Below are 14753 nucleotides of genomic sequence, written 5' to 3'. Positions count from 1 at the left end.
CAATGCAGTGAGCACAGAGGGTCGGTAGATCATACTGCGTTGGTGGGTCGCAGTGGGTCATGGTGGGTGGTGGGTCGCAGTGGGTCACATGCTGTTGACCCACGACCCACTGACCCACCCAGAAAACTTGACCCACTTGACCCACTGACCCACTCCATCTCTGTCCAAGATAGCGAGAAACGGTATTTTGTGATCGATTACGCATCCCAAAAATATATTTTAACTCCACTCTAATATCTCTATTAAAACCAAAATGGAATAAATATACTACCACTTCCGGTTTGAATAATACCTGAGAAAATATCGCTTCACAAAATAACGAACTTCTTAACGTGGTTAACACGTTACACTACCATATGTATTATTTCTCTCTGTTTCTTTCGTTGTTTATATTGTAGTTTTTACCTACTTTTATATTACTTCTAGAACACTTTGAGGGCTATGACGACATTCCCTCCATTTTTTTTCTTTTTAAGATTTTCCAAAAATTCAGGAAATCATGCTTTCTTCTTTTAAAATCATATTTTTATTAACACGTATATACTAAGAAACCTCAAAATTCATGCTAACGCGGAAACGTATTCCAATATTTCTTTAAATATATATCGTTTCCAAGGAGTAAAATTTCTATTTATTTTTTCTCTATATTCGAATCGACTTTATCTGCTCCTTATATATATATATATATATATATATATATATATATATATATATATATATATATAGGTTGGTCGTGCATCAATGACGGAAAATTCATGAGATTAATCTACAGGTAAAAACAAGCAAAAAAATGTCATATGAACATTGGGTGAATGCGGCTTCGTTTGGACGCTAGAGGTGTCTGAAATGTTACCTTCCGAGGAGGCAATTTGCAATATCGCAAGAACGGAGAGAAATACGAATGACGGATCTAAAGATATCAAAGGAAACCCCATCCGAAGAATCCAATTATGCATAAGTGATGGCGAAACAGTGGCGGCGCTAGAGGGAGGCACAAAGAAAGTGAATGAAACATGGAGAAAAGTGAACAATTTACACTGAAAAATTGTAGGAGCGGATGTTATTTGGAACATGTAGCAACAAATGCTAATGAACAAAGATAACAATGTCTACGTTCTAGGGACACTATGGGAGGCGGAATGTAGGAATACAGTATCTTTGTAACGGAAAGAAATAGGAATGTCGGGTCAAAAGATATCAAAGGAAACCCCATCCGAAGAATCCAATTATGCGCACGTACTGCGGAACATTGGCGGCGCATGGAAGCTAGAAAGAAACTGTTAAACACTCTTAGTGATAATACGTGCAGATCGTATAAAACACGTACGGAAGATGAGGCCCAGTGTACTGTAAAAACAAGAGGTATTGTACTTACCGTGCTTAACGTAATGCTGTCTTAAAGAATGTGTTCAATATGTTCTCCTTGTTCTTTGAGACAGACAGTTACACGATGGCGTAAGAATTATCTGACTTTTGGCAGTAACGCTGGCGTTTGCCGTAGTGTGGCAACTTCAGCTCACACACGCTAGCGACGATCTTCAATGCCATGCACGGGCCGTGTATACACGAGACTCTTCACGTAACCCCACAATAAAGAGTCTAGGGTATTCAGATTGGGTGAACGTGGGGGCCATGCTCCTTTGCTTCCACGATCTTTCTACCTGCGTGGAAATGTTTCGTTCAGATATGCACGAATAGTGTGACATGAATAGGAAGGGAGTCCATCATGTATAAACCACATACACTGTCGTGTCCTCAGTGGCACGTCTTTAAATAGAACAGGTAGACCCTAGGTCAGAAACTGGAGATACGATATTGCTTGCATTCAGTCGCTGTTGTAAGAAATGTAGTTTCACAACGTCGTCATCAATAATATCAGCTAACACATGCAATTGGAAACGCTGATGATGGTTCCTCTCTACAATTGCATGTGGGTTTTTGGGTGTTCATCGATGGTCATTGTGGACATTCGTGATGTCATCCCGTATAAATGCCTCATCCGAGAACAACATCTGTGCTAGAACTTTTCTCCGCGTTTCATTCACTTTCTTCGTGCCCCTTGGGCCGCCACTGCTTCGCCATAACTTATGCATAATTGGTTTCTTCGGATGGGTGTTCCTTTGAAATCTTCTTACCCGACATCCTATTTCTCTCCGTTATACAGATACTTTATTCCTACATTCCGCCTCCCATAGTGTCCCTACAGCGTAGACATTGTTGCCTTTGTTCATTAACATTTGTTGCTGATTTTACATGTAACATCCCCTTCTACAGTTTGTCAGTATAAATAGTTCACTTATTCTCCGCGTTGCATTCACTTCGTTTGTGCCCCTGGTTCGCCGCCACTGTTTCGCCATCACTTATGCATGATTGAATTCTTCGGACGGGGTTTCCTTTGATATATTTTGACCCGTCATCCGTATTTCTCTCCGTTCTTGCGATATTGCAAATTACCACCTCGGAAGGTGACATTTCAGACGCCTCTAGCGTCCAAACAAAGCCGCATTCACCCAATGTTCATATGACATTTTTTGCTTGTTTTTACCTGTAGATTGATCTCCCGAATTTTGAGTCATTGATTCATTGATGCACGACCACACACACAGAATATATATATATATATATATATATATATATATATATATATATATATATATATATATATATATATATATATATAAAGAGAGAGAGAGAGACGGGACACGTACCCAATGGTTTCAAAAATTGCACTTCTCAAAGAGAGAAAATGTTTGAACCGATTAAAATGAAGTTTTGATCACCGTTAGCACTTGGAGTCTGTGTTCTATGGGCACTCCCCCATGAGTTGAATGAAAATGGACATACGGCGAAGGTCAGTTGTTCATGTGTCTGACAGTTCAGTTACACCTTGAACTTACGTAAGGACAGAGTGAACATAGTGCTTCCACAGAGCGTCATAAGGGCGTGTATGGTGTACGAGTTCAAACTGGGGTCAAACGCCCCAGCAGACATGCCAAGATATGATAAGCCTTTGGTGAGGGTGTCTTGATTACGTGGACAGTGCAGCGGTGGTTTAGCAAGTTTAAGGACGGTGACGAAACACTCGAAGACGCACCACGTGCCGGAATACCAACACATGTACAAAATTAAGATCTTCAGGCAGCAATTGAGGCGAACACTGAAGAGACATGTGAGGAACTGGGACTACAATTCAGTGTGAGTGGAGAAACCATTCAGCATCACCTCCATCGATTTGGGAAACACAACAAGTTGGGTCGATGGGCCCCACATGATTTTACTCCGGCCAGAAGGCAACGCGAGCAGATACCTGTCTCGCTTTCCAGTCTGAGGAAGGACCTATTTCTGAACAGGGTGTTGACATGTGATTAGAAGTGAGTCCTGTACGAAGCTCCATGGCGCCGTCATCATTGGTTAGCATTTCGTGAACCGGTTCCAGAATAGCGAAACCAGCACCGCACCAGAAGAAGGTCCTCCTGTTTTTTTTTGGTGAACTGCTTGCGGCATCTTGCATTGGGAACTGCTACCAGCTGATCAGAGCACCAATGAAACTATGTACTGTCAGCAATTGAACCGTGTTAAGAAAACTCAAAGCTCTGAAGCCAGCACTTGTGAATCGCAACGGGATCCTTCTGATACAGAACAACGCTAAGCCCCACGTGGCTAGGAATCACCCGGGACACCATTCTACGCCTTGGATGGGAAACACTATTGCAGCCCCATACTCCCCGGACATTGCACCGTCCGATTATCACCTGTTGGATTCCTTGGACAATCACCTTAGACGAGGCCAATTCAAATCCCTCAAATCCCTAGTAGAGGTGCACAATACACTTGATATCTTCTTCGTTTCACTGCTCACCAAGTTCTATTGCAATGGAATTCATGGCCTTTCCGATCGTGGGCAAAAGGTCGTCGATGCTGATGGAAACTATTTTTGGTCTTCCAGGTATGTCTTCGGTGACATATCGAAGTTCGAAGGTTACCTTTTTAGTTAAAATTTTCGCAAGCTTAAAAGATCTATAGAATATAGTTAAAGCACTTGGATCTGATTTGTTAAATGTTATTTCTCGTTTCACTTTGATTCAAATGCGGATTATAAGGGAGGAAAGTGATTCTAATATATCTTTCAAATATTTTCCATTCTTTTCGTGCAAAGGACGAAGTGAAATAGTTAATGTTATTTAATAGGAATAGTTAATTGGTAATTAACAATTTTGAAACTATACGTCTTTAAATGAATTACATCAACATAATGGCGTCATTTTCGGACGCGCCCCATAAGTTTGAGTTACAAATATCGCCTGTTTATTTCAACATAAACATCGCCCTTATTGACTTATGGGCAGAAAATGAAAGTTAATCTTGATGTCTATCTTTGGTTAAAAAAAAAAAAAAAAAGAAAAGAAAAAGAAAAGAAAAAAAAAGAAAAATTACAGATGTGCTTCCAAAACTGGTCGTTAGATAGAACTTGTGTTGTTTCTTGCAACTAAGTCGCTTTCACCGCAGTTCAAAACTTGCAAACACTTCTCCTGAAAAGTTAAAAATTTAGAGTTATGTCGCTCTTGAAACAAACAGGCAAAATGTATTAATAATTTATTTAATGTTATACTACAATACTAGGAAGGTTGAATCTCCTAAAGCTGTGGAGAACCTAGCCCCATAAAAGAGTGACAACACTATAGAAGATCAAGAGAGCAGGCATCTTTTTCATCTTTTATTTACAATTTTCTTCATAGTCAGCGTTGCCAGATCTAGCATAATGATGCTAGATCTAGCATAATTTGCATTCCTTTAGGATCTAGCATCTTGCTTTTAGCATCCTACCCAAATCTAGCATAATTTCAGCAAGTTTATCAAAAAGCCGTAAAACCTGAAGATGAGAAACAAGTTGGTCGTGGGAAGAAAAAGAACGGCAGAAATGTATCCTCTTTCATCGATTCATATAGTCGATAAACCATACAGGCAGTCTTATTTTCCGAAGTAAGTTAAAAACGGCATTTTTTTTTTTTTGGCTCCACCCAGGGCTTTCTAATCCTTTAACAGCGAGGCATGGTCGAAGCTATAGGGGCCATTCTCCCCCCCAACTTTTTGACAATTTTATCATCTTTATTTCTGACTTCATGACCATCTTTATTCCTGAAATGAAAGGTCCGAGACCGACCAAAAATCCCCCCCCCCCAGCAGACAATTCCCAACTCCGCTTACGCTGCTAGGTAATTTTCTTTCAAATTATGTAAACAAACACTTTGCATTCATTTATACGATATATACGCCATTGAGTCTGGCAACGACTGCACTAGTTTAGTTGAGTAAAGCTTTGGTGCGTGAAGTATTGAGTTCTATCCACGCATTCTTGCGCTCTGCGTATTTTAAGTTACGTTATCGTATCTCAACTTCGTTCTTTTTTCTTTTAAAATTCCTGAAATAGTAATTATGAGGATCTAGCATAATTTGACCGAATCTAGCATAATTTCGATCAGGTTTTGGAATAATTCCGAGCTGTCAGTCTGGCAACGCTGATAGTCATTTACATTTCAAATACAATAGTAATATAACAGCATTACGTACATTAGTATTAATATTACATGAATTTAAGAAAAGACAGACGGAAATCAGATATTCCAGAGTGAAAAAAACGTATCTATTCTCCCCAGAGGTAAAGTATTATAAAAGATCTTTTTGTTATTTATATTTATATGTATATAAAGTTGTTCCAGGAAAAGTATCTGTTCTTCCCCTTGCCTCCCTAACAAAAAATTAAGGTGTCTTCGTCGCTGCTTCCTAGTAATATCTGAAATAACGCTGTTGGATAACGTTGTCAAGACAAAGAACTGGGAAGAAACATAAACCACTTATTGGATAATGTAGCGAGTAGCGTTTTATTCGTTTTGAAACAAAATTACGGAAAGAAATTTATCTTTCCTTGATTCCACCAATATTTTGTAAAAGTTGGGATGGGATACGGCAGTGATAATTTCAGAAAATGTATTCCTAGGGAGAATTTCAATACAATACACAAAATCGAAAATATTCAAAATAAATTTGTGAGCTTTCTTGATACATAAAGGAACAGGGATCTATCCGAAATTTGACAAGTAGGAACATCTTCAAAGCAAATATTCATTATTATCAATTGCAAGCAGGAGAACTAATTTCATATTATCTTTCCTTTCTTACATAAAATAATTCATACTGCAATAGATTCAGAATATTTGTTATCAGAAATCAGACTTCACGTCCCACATGGAGGAACGAGACCCCATAATGGTATATTTCATCTCTCAGCGCAAAGAACTAACGCATTGGATGCAGTGTTTCTTCCAGACATGTTTTGGGAGGGCACTGCCCCCCGGAGCTCTGAAAGTGCCCCCCGGAGAAGGCCAAAATAATACATCTATAATATAATAATAAATAGAATAGTACCAGCAGTGCCCCTCCAGAATACTAAGTGTGCCCCTCCGGAACATTTTTTCAGAAAGAACGACTGATTGGATGTATCGCCCGTCAGTGAGAATCGCCTGTTCTACCCGAAGGCTCATTCTAGCCTACTGTTTAAGAATAGTTAGGTGGGGCCGCTGAGCCTGTAATGCAGGAGTACAATTATCAGTTTTCCTCTATGATTCAAAAAGATGGCTATATGGAACATCGAAAATGAAGGAGCTGGAGTGAAGAGATAGGTTGAGAACAGTATCATTATTAAAAAAAAAAAAATCACTCCAGCTATTAATTAATATTCTTGATAAAACGAATTCTAAGTTTATATGGTGTCAAATATCGAAATATTTCACAAGTTGCGTTACATGATTTTTCTTAATGTTCCAATTTGTATATCTGTACTTGCACTTCTTGTCTCTTGTCGCTAATTGAAAGGCGTCCTATATAACAGATGTTGCAAATAACATCTGTGTTTTAAGTTAGCATGCGCGCCTTTGGCATGGGAGACCCGGATTTAATTCCCAGCGGGAGCTCATGTAGTTTGGATCCCCCGTTAAGCTGTAGGTTCACGTCTCATATAGCTTGATTCTGAAAGGGACGCTAAACTGATATCAAATCAAATAAAAAAAAAAAGTTGTTTCAAATCAAAACTCACCAGCATTTCTCTTCTGAAATGAAATGAAATCTTTGAGTTTTACGTCCCACGATTATGCCGGTTAGGATAAAGGAGATGGTGATGATGAGTAATGAATGAAATAGTAGAATGAAGAAAGTGGGAGGAAACGGGAGAACCACGAGAAAACCTACGCACACGGTGTTTGTCCACCACAAAGTTTACTTGGCGGGGGCTGGGATCGAACCCGGGACCCCAATCCGGGAACCCGGAACGCTCTACCACTGAGCTACCGCGGCCCACATTTCTCTTCTTTGCCCCACCACACTTTTTTCAGCACCTACAAACGGAAGTGTCGTGCAGCTGTGAATAGCTGTACATCCCTTACAATAAAAGCAGTGTTCGAAGTGGAAGAAAAAGCAGAGGTGGTATGTTTTATTATGATTTTGACTCAACATACCGGCTATTTAAATATTGTCTTGATCACTAGAAAACCAGAGAGGGTATGTCCTCATTACTCAAAAAACCACAGGCGGTATGGCATACCACCGCATACCGTCTCAATTCGGCCACTGAATAAAAGAAATGATGCATGCAAGGAAGCACGACTCTTTTCTTCTTGTTGTTCTGTAGTCAGGTGTCAAGATCTCAGCTGTAACCTAATTATTCAGATAAAGATAAGAGGGACAATATATAGTAGTGCAACTATATTGTGTGTTACGAATAATTGGATTGATTCCGAATTAGTTCTTAGGAACTTCCTCTTTGCTGACTTCTGGGACATCCTGTATACTTATGGTACAAGGAAATTTAGGTATTTTATGAAAAAATAAGTTATTGAAAGCCTTTTTATGATTTATAACTACAATATAACATAATTTATACATTAATAAAATTAAATGAACTTTCTATGGCGTTGGAATTGAGAATAAGTGTTCTTAGGCACATGCGTTTGTTGCTGTTGAAATTCAGTAGCTCTGCGCTGGAATGCTTTGTGTAGTTCTTCTGGAACTGGAGGAGGCGTAGGCAAATGAGCTCCTTGTGGCTGAAAACCATTCTCGTCCGCAATGTAGTTGACAGTGATTGGTGTGCCATCTGGTGCTGTATAGGAGTAACTACCTTGTGCAACCTGTGTCTCCTGCTCGGGAATCCCTGCATACTTGACGTAACCGGATTCTTGCTGTGATGCTCCCTCGCCAGTCACGTAGCTGTTAATGGAGGTCATTACAAAAGAAGATGAAAGTGATTTAATTCCAAGCACAAAAATAAAAGGAAACACTGTATGAGAGAAATGAAAAAAGTATGTTTCACAGAAGTAACAGTAATGAACCAGTATGCCATCTGTTGGAAGATTTAAACATTAATTTGAATATAATTTTTAATGTGTAAATTGTGTTACAATTTTTGATTGAGATGGAGACCAGAAAATAACAAAAAAACATTTCAGTTATAAACAAGATTTCTTTAAACCTAAGTATTCATTTCAATAATTCACATCACTTCTTTTCTCCCAAGTAGGATTACCAGACGTTTTCCTCTACCCGGACACAGTGGCGAATCTCTCCTGGAGCCAGGGAGTCTAGGACCCCCATTTTTTTGAGTGACAAAAATAATTGGAGCTATTATTTATATATTTTTGAAAGTTTATAGTTAACTCATAATATACCTATCATAGTTTGGGCTCCGGCTGCCTTACACAGTTTTTAACTTCTAGATCCGCCGTTGTCCAGACATGTCTTTTCTTCGTCTAGATGAGTTTTTAGGAAAACATGAAAATATTATCTTTTTAGGATCTAGAGATAACTGCTTCAGCTTTAAAGGTGAGGTGAGGTGATTTTGAGTTTTACGTCCCGTTCAGCAGCGAGGCTATATGAGACGTGGACCTACTGATTAACGTGGAATCCGAACCACATGAGCTCCCGCCGGGCTTCAGCTTTAAACTTTGTGTATTAAATATTCGTAAATTTAGTATTATAAATATATCACATATATTTATACATCCTAGCAATAAATAGCAAACATTCCAGTCTTGCGACATGCTAATGCTAACAATAAATAATGACGCTGCCTGCGCTATCATATGGCTGTATAACCAGGAGTAAAAGTGAGGGGGCGATGGGGGACGCCGTCCCCCATCTCCAAAAATATATACCGTACGTCCCCCAGTTCCTAAAAAATTTACAATGGGCAAAGATAGGCAGGGGGAGAGTGTGAAGTCATGCCGCTACCTACCGTCCCCCTACCTTTTCAGTTCCACTTTTACCCCTGTGTATAACAGAGTCTTTGAAAAGGATAAATATGAAATAGGATGTGGAGTAGTTAGTGGGTTATTTCATCTTTTAATTAAACTTGATTTTAACCCACAGTATAGGGGCAAATCAAAATGATAAACCCGATTTCAGAAATTCATTCTTTGAAATTAAATAAACATGTGCTAAGAAAGGTAACTGTCAAAGTCTTCTTTAAACATAGAAGTGTTCTATGTGAACACATCGCGTAACACGGCACACATCAAACCGATAATCTATCTCTTGCCCAAGGGCGCCGATTTCTGTGTAAATGGGGGGGGGGCATTCAGGTGCAGAAGGTATATATATTAACATTTTAAGACAAATTGCACTTAAATTATGCCAAATATTATGTATTCATAAATACAATAGGGGGGCACAAATGAGCTTTTGGGGGCCGGGTTCCCCTTGGCCACCCCCCAGGATTGGCGCCCTTGCTCTTGCCTAACTTTTTGTAACATATTGCGGTCAATATCAGCCAGGACCGACTTCTGGGGGGGCGGTGGGTTGTCATACTGCTACTTTTAAGGGCTCCAAACTTTGGAATGGGTTTTATTTATATATATAAAATAAGAAAGTTTTCTCTTCTGGGGGGGCGATCGCCCCGATCGCCCTCCTCCCCTGGATCAGCCCCTGATATCAGCAATGGCTGCTGTGATGTGGGCACGCAGGAAATGATGGTACGAATGGGCTTCCGCGTAGGTGGCTCTCTCCGACATTTGGTACGGAAACGCCGTTGCACATTAATCACAGACTTGTTTACAAGATAATCAAGCACACAGAAAGATCCCTGTTCTCCTTCACAGGATGAATTTCTGAAATCGGCATTTTAACTTGCCCTATAAAATTGGGTCATTCTAGCTTTTTTGTCATTTGCCAATTATTATACCTGTGTACGTATATAGCGATCCAAAGGCTCGAGCGCAACAACTAATAACTGTTAACATTAACACTGTTGCAATCACCAATTTCCAAGGAAATACACCATCTCCAACAGTAAGATGCGAAAGAGAGAAGCATAAAGTTTTCGTAATCCGTAAACCAGCTAAGTTGTATATCTTCTTGTTATGCCACTACAAAATTCGTCAGTAACGTAAATATTTTTGCGGTATCTATATAGATTAGGATGAATGTACTGTAACAATCATGCATGGCACGATATAGTTATAATTTACATTAGACAAATATGTACTTCTTTTTAATAAAGAATGCATTTATTTTTCTATCGAGTAATTTCAAGGTTAACAGTCCTTTGAATAGAATCAATATATAATGGAATAACTAACTTTTCAAGAAAACACTTGTTTTTATACACCTACTAACATAACATAACATAAAAGCATTTCATTCCCATTATGCGACGGGCCGTCTCTGTGGCCAGAGTAATTACACACCTACTAATTTGAAAATCAATTTTAAAGAATGTACTTGCTTTCTCATTTAGTAATTTTAAAGAAATCAAAATTACATGAACGCAATTTCTTTCATAGTGAGCACTTGGCTTTTCAGCTGGTAATTTAAAAATCAACAATTCTTTGGACAAAATCGTTATTTGATGAAGAATGTATTTCCTTTTAAAGAATGCGCTTATTTCTACATCTAGTAATTAAGAAGTCAACAATACTTTAAACAGAATCGAAGTTAGATTAAGATTAATCCACTTCGGTTAGAAGAAAGTTCTTACTTTCTCACCTAATGGTTTAGAAGTTCACAATACCTTGGATAGAATCGACATTAAATGCATGCAATTCATCTTAAAAGCTACATTTATTTTCTCATCTAGGAATTAAAAAGCTAGTAACACTTTGGATAGAATTGACAAGAAATGAACGCATATCCATTGAAAAGAAGTACTTGTATTCGAACCTAATAATTTCAAAGTCAACAATACTCTGGACGAAATTGACATTAAATGAATTCATTTCGTTATAAAGGGATTCGTTCGTTAGTTCATTTCGTTTCGAAAAAAAAAAAAATAACTTAATTGTCAGCAATACTTGAGACTGAACAAAATTAGATGAATGCACTTTCTTTGAAAGTAAGCACTCAGTTTCGCATCTGTAATTTAAAAGTAAACGTTATACTTCCTTTCTAAGAAAGTACTTGGTTTAGCATTTTGTAATTTAAAAATTCACTTATTTTTAAAGTATATATTTGTTTTCCCATTTAGTAATATAAAAGTCCAATACCTTGGACAGAATTGCAAAAGGGTAGACAATATTGTTGATAATATAGTATTTCCCCCTCGTATTTTGCATTCTCTCCAACCTTTCTATACTTTTGCACAAGAATGGAGAGATACAGATCTTTTGAGGTCGAAAGTCTAACTTGGGTAATTTTCAACACCAAAGTGAATGAATATAAACATTTCTAGACTGTCCAAACATTGTTTGTGTAGTCCTACTGATAAAATAAAAAAAGCCAGTGACTTTAAATTGAATTATACATAGATGTTACGAAAGTTTTGAATTATACGGAGGTTTTATACAGGCGGTAAAACGGGAATTAACACAATAAATTATGAAGAAACATGAAATTTTCTACAGCTGCCCCCTTTTCGAAACTTCTGGCATTCTTCCTGTATCAGCAACAGTAGGGCCATGTCAGATCTTGCTAGAAGGAAAAAAGATTGACCACCGACATAAGAATTTCAGGTTGTTGTTAGTATATTATATTAGGATATAATTTATTTAAAAAAAGCATGTATTTCTTGAACTCAGAGACAGTTACCCCCCTTTCTCTCTCTAAATGACACTCCTGTTCAGCAGGAACACGTAGCTATAAACTTTGTTCGTATTTCCCGAAAATGTCTTACATTGTCGTTCGTCTTTCACAAGAAAATATTTTATTACTAACTGCAGCATTTAGTTTAAGAAGTCGGAGTGCGAAAGATTTTGTACGGTGATCTGTAACTTTTATTTATTGTTTCCTGAAGATGTATAGAAATAAAATTTATTTTTGTTTCATTTCATAATTTCAATTGTACGAAATTGAATAACTACAGTCTATTAATGTTGTAGTATATTGAAAATATTTTTCCTTTCAGAGAACAACGAAATGAAGCATGTCTGTTAATAAGCGATATATGTTAGTATATAAACGAAATTTTAGATCTATACCTGATCGCCTTCGAGTATAAGGAAGTGATTTAGCTGAAATTCGACTTCGAGAAAAATCATTTACGGACGATTTGACGACGGGGAAGGGGGGGGGGGGTTGAGTCGGAGCGACTATCCAGATAATTTATGTTAAACTTGTCCAGACAATTGATTATATATATTTTTTTTTTAAATTTCATTTTAGTTTAGCATCTCCTTCAGTAGAAAGGTTATGTGAGATGTGGATCTACAGCCTAAGGTGCGATACGAACCATATGAGCTCCCACCAGAAATCGAAATCGGTCTCCCACGCCAAAGGCTCGTACTGTAACCGCTTACTCATGAGGGAGCTCCAGATGAGGTATGTCTTTTGATTTTATTATTATTTTTTTTTTTTTAATGGAAAGTCCAGCAGCAGAGTCAGAGAAATCTTTTCAGGAATCGTTAACTCATCCTCGAGTATGCTAAATTTCCGTTTTCTGAATATTAAAAAAAAAAAAGGAATTATTGTTGTATTCCCTGCAGAAAAATGAAGGGCGCATAATAAATTCTGAAAACTTTTTTGTTACTGGAATTGTATTATTATTCTGCTCGCAGTAACATATTATATAATGCATAAAATTAGGTGAGCCGAACGGAAAACGAGTCAAGAAGTGTTAGAAATACTAGGGGGAGAAGGAGATAAGAACAATTTTGGATGTAATTGACAAGAGGAAGGAAAACCGGCTAAGTCAGTAGCTGAAAAACTGAATCATGATTAACGTACAAGAAGATATGGTGGCAGGGAAAAGAGGGAAACAAAAGAGGCTACAGTCGATGAACAGTATTAAGACGGAAAATTCCTATAATAATTAGAATCTTTCTTTCTTTCTTTCTTTCTTTTTCTTTCTTTCTTTCTTTCTTTCTTTTTTCTTTTTTTTTCTTTTTTTTCTTTTTTTTTTTAACGTGAAGGCGAAGAGATTACATGAGGACCATGTAAGTTTCTCAGTTAGCGTACCATAAATATCTAGAATATCTATGATAATAAGACTTCAATATACACACTCCAGCCTTCAAAATTTGAAGTAGTAAATACAATTATAAATTGCTAATTTAATAGGTCCATATATAAGGACTATACATTACTAATTACTAATACTTACATTACTAACACTTACTTAAATGCGTACGATCCATCACTATTGACTTCTCTATTATAGTCTACAATGGGAATAAATGGGCGTTGCTCAACATATCTTGCAGTTCTGTCTGGACTGTGGAATCTTTGGGCGTTGGAAACAGCTAACGTCACGGCCAGAAGAAGCTGCATAAGAAAGAAAGAAAACCAAAGGCACATTAAAAATTTCTGACCATACATTAGCAGAACGTCAGCTTACTTGAATTCTCATCGAAACACGAAAACGTAGACCAGAAGTTATAGTAGTGTCATCATTTTCACATCAGATTCTTTCGCCATATTGTCCTCAAATTTAAAATTTTCGTTGTTGTTAGGGTAAATCTGGTAGAGATGGGTCCCCTGGGTGAAACGAACCAGGGCTATAATTTAAAAACTATCTACCAGAGTGCAGCTTGAATATTGGTGTAGTGTTACATTTCTTCAGTAGACGGGATTTTTGATTCCACGTAGGACAAAACTTTTTTTTTTTTTTTTAAAAAAAAACACATTTCATTGAAAGCAATCTTCAACCTTCTTCATCAAGATTTCTTCGTTTTTGTTTTTTACTAGCGCATTTCATTAGAAAAGAATGTATTAATGAAAACAATGAAGTTCCCCACATTCAACACGTGAAAAACTACAAGTAAACTACCTTTCTTACCTCTTCTTCTTGGGATAGATGAACCACTGTCATTGTGGGAGAGATGGGCCACATAGAAAATATCAGAATGTTTGTGATTTGTGTGGCCAAGTTTTCAAATATACCTGAAATATTTGGTCTAGGAATTAATTCGTGCGGTTGGTACGCACACATTGAAGCTGTAATACAAACACAAAATACATAAATACCTTAAGAAAAATATTGTCCATCGCTAGCCACCACTTTCGCCCATCTGTCAGGCAATGTACGGATTCCGTGGCGAAAGAAGTCCTCATCCTTGGAAGCGATCCAGTCAGAGACCCATGTTTCGATATCTTCTGAAGAAGTAAACCGCTGTCCAATCAAATCGTTGTTCATGCAATCGAACAAGTAGTAGTCCGAAGGAGCAACGTCTGGTGAATACGGCGGGTGGGGTAAAACTTCCCATCCGACATTTTCTAAATAGGTTTTGATCGGTTTTGCGACATGTGGGCGAGCGTTATCATGTTGAACAATAAGTTTA

At 37.7% G+C, this 14753-nt stretch overlaps 1 pseudogene across 1 annotated transcript; it reads right to left on the bottom strand.

Annotated features, from left to right (window-relative positions):
* Positions 1-7899: 7899 nt before the first annotated feature.
* LOC145685467 (endocuticle structural glycoprotein SgAbd-2 pseudogene) lies at positions 7900-14284 on the bottom strand (annotated as a pseudogene). Its single transcript, XR_014131452.1, has 3 exons — positions 14252-14284; positions 13592-13737; positions 7900-8256 (listed from the first exon to the last, which is right to left on the bottom strand). The product of XR_014131452.1 is annotated as an endocuticle structural glycoprotein SgAbd-2 pseudogene (transcript).
* Positions 14285-14753: the final 469 nt, after the last annotated feature.

This window comes from Thermobia domestica, chromosome 5, assembly GCF_964235325.1.
Source record: "Thermobia domestica chromosome 5, izTheDome1.hap1.1, whole genome shotgun sequence".
Taxonomy (NCBI): domain Eukaryota; kingdom Metazoa; phylum Arthropoda; class Insecta; order Zygentoma; family Lepismatidae; genus Thermobia; species Thermobia domestica.
This window is presented reverse-complemented; position numbering and strand designations above follow the sequence as displayed.